The sequence below is a fragment of the Panthera leo genome, chromosome A2 (genome assembly GCF_018350215.1).
Source record: "Panthera leo isolate Ple1 chromosome A2, P.leo_Ple1_pat1.1, whole genome shotgun sequence".
In the NCBI taxonomy this organism is placed as follows: Eukaryota; Metazoa; Chordata; class Mammalia; order Carnivora; family Felidae; genus Panthera; species Panthera leo.
Window position 1 is genome coordinate 36,834,397 of NC_056680.1, and position 2,874 is coordinate 36,837,270.

Genomic DNA, 2,874 nt, shown 5'->3' on the forward strand with positions numbered 1-2,874 from the left:
ACTTGGTGTGCCTGATGAGGAACAAGGAGAAAAACTGCTACTTGGACCTTCAAATTTTCTGACTCCAAGACCCGAGGCAAAACAATTCTCCACACTTTAATTTGATAAAGGATGTGCTAAACCAAAGGTCCCAACTTGAGAAGGTAAAACCAAAAAAGTTTTTCAACTTTGAAATGTTGGCAAAGACCCCCTGGTAAGGTGTCTGTTTCATAACCAAAGATCATGAGATTCAAACCCCATCCATGCCTGGCCCTAGAAAGTACAAATTCCCAGGAGAGGTGTTCTAGCAAGTGACTAAAAACACGGGCTTGGCAGCCAAACAGGTTTGTGTTTAAATCCTGGCCTTGTCACTAAAACCAAATGTCCTTGAGGAAACTGCTTAGCTAAAACCTTGGTTATTTATCAGTCAAATGGAGATGTTAATGGTACCCGTTTCTTAGTGTTGTTGCAGCGATTAAATGAGATAATCAATGACGCCAAAGGAGAAGAAGACAAATGGAGCTCTGGAAGAATGATTAATCTCTCCCAGAAAGTGGCTAGCATCCTCTCTGATACATGGGCCCTCAGCCATGGGGACCAACTGATGATATTCCTGCCCCCAGCACCAGAAACCTACTGGAACTGCCTGGCCTGGGTGTGATTGGGGAAGACATGGGAGAGGGGCCCCTGGGACAGAGGCTCCTATGGGATTCCAGTCTGAGTCATTCACAGAATGGAGAGATGGTAAAAGGATGTCCATCTGATGCCTGAATTCTTCCCATTGTGTGGGGGGTCTATAAACAGGCCTAAGGTTTCATCTCAGCTCCACGAACTGCCACTTTTGTAATATCATCCCTCTCTGAGCCTCAGTTTCCTTATTTGTGAAATGGGCACAGTAATAGAGTCAGACGTATGTGTTTTTGTGAGAATGAAACACAAATTATCCATAGAGAGTACTTAACTACCTTGTAGGCCATTTATCACCTCAAGGAAATCTTAGCCTCTGAGAGGCTCCAAAATATAAATATTTTTTGGAATTAGGAGGTTCCTAGGAAACTCAAAGGACATGTTCCCTGGAGATCTCCCATGAAGTGTTTGCCATTATAAGTTACCACAAATGGCTCAGCCTATCGCTTTTGCCTGATAATAGGCTTGTAGTTAAAAAACAAAAAACCCAAAAGAGCATTCAAAGAGCAGATATCCTAGAGAATGCCAGGTGTGAGAGGCACAAAGAAGACAAGACAGGAGTGAGCCACACCATGGCTGAAAAGAAGCCCTTGAGTACTTCAGGAAGTAAGTCCTATTTTTTGAAGGCCCTACGCTTGGAGGCTCATCTTTGCCATGTAGTTCCCAAGAGTTGGGGTGCCTGAGGTAGCTCACAAACCCCTCAGTCCTCTGGGACAACTTCTGTATTACGAGATCCTCCTGACTGTGGGTCACCACACCTGGAGTGGGGTTTCTTGTGAGACTGTGTCTCTGCCTCTCCTGTTTCCATATATTTTGTCCTTTTATCCGTTATTTTACAGACACTGTTAAGCTATCTTTCAGATCCTTTTCAGAGGGAATTGTTCCATAAGCAGCTGTTGAATTCTTGTGTTCATGGGAGGAGGTGAGTTCAGGATCCTCCCATGCTGCCATCTTGACCCCAGCTCCACAGTCCATACGCTAACCCACATGTGAAATAATACATTTTTAAAACCACTCTTTGGGCAAAGAGCAATGAGACGTTTCTTCTTAACGTGTATTCTGAAATGCTATCAAAAGTCTATAGAATGAAAATCACTGAGCTAGAAGCTGGAGCTAAAGACAAATGAGACAAAGTTCTACCCTCAGAGGGCTGAAACACTCCTAGGGGAGATGAGATCGATGAAGGAGCAATTTAATGCAATCAGGAAGGTCCTAGGTAAGTTGACAAGGAGTTCAGAAGGAAAAGAAACTCCCTTCAGCTAGAAAATCAGGAAAGGATGCTGCAAGGAGGTAGCACAACATGCATATTCCCACTGCAAAGAAGCCACTCTGGGGGACTATACCTTTGTTTTCATTGTATTGCTTCTGCTTAAAAACAGTTTAGGACTATACTTTGGGAAAGGGTCACCAAGGAAAGCAGCGTCATTACTCTAAACTTTCCTTTTATATTCAAAAGTATACTTCCCAGAATGAGATTTCAATATTCCACTTTGAATCATGGATAGAACAACTACACAAAAGATCAACAAGGAAATAGGAGAGTTGAACAACACTGCAAAACAACTATGTTGATTCAAAGTGAATAAAAGTTGTTTGTTTGTTTGTTTGTTTTAATTTTAGACAGAAGGGAGAAGACTTTCATTTAAGCCCAAGTTAAGATAGCCACCCAGGATACAAAATCTTCACAAAGAAGAGACTTCTCTGAGGAAGGAACAGTCAGTGCAGGATTACATATGTTTTTTTCACACGAAGCATCATAAATCATCATGGCCAATGACATTCCAGAAAGTTATAGACTTTATCTCATGTTTTAGGATCTGCAAGACTGTATGACTTTAATCTTATGGAAACCAGGGACATGTTTTTCTTGTTCTTTATGTTTGAAATGCTCCTTTTTGGTTATTTTTATTTTTATTTTTTGAAGCTTTCAATTTTTTATTTTTTTAAAAAAATGTTAGAGAAGGAGGGAGCCAAACCGTAAGAGACTCTTAAAAACTGAGAAAAAACTGAGGGTCGATGGGGGGTGGGAGGGAGGGGAAAGAGGGTGGTGGGCATTGAGGAGGGCACCTGTTGAGATGAGCACTGGGTGTTGTAGGGAAACCAATTTGACAATAAATTTCATATTTAAAACATACTAAAAAATGAAAAAAATATTTAAAAAAGGTGAAATTGACAACACTTAAAAGCCGTCATTCTGACCATTTGAAA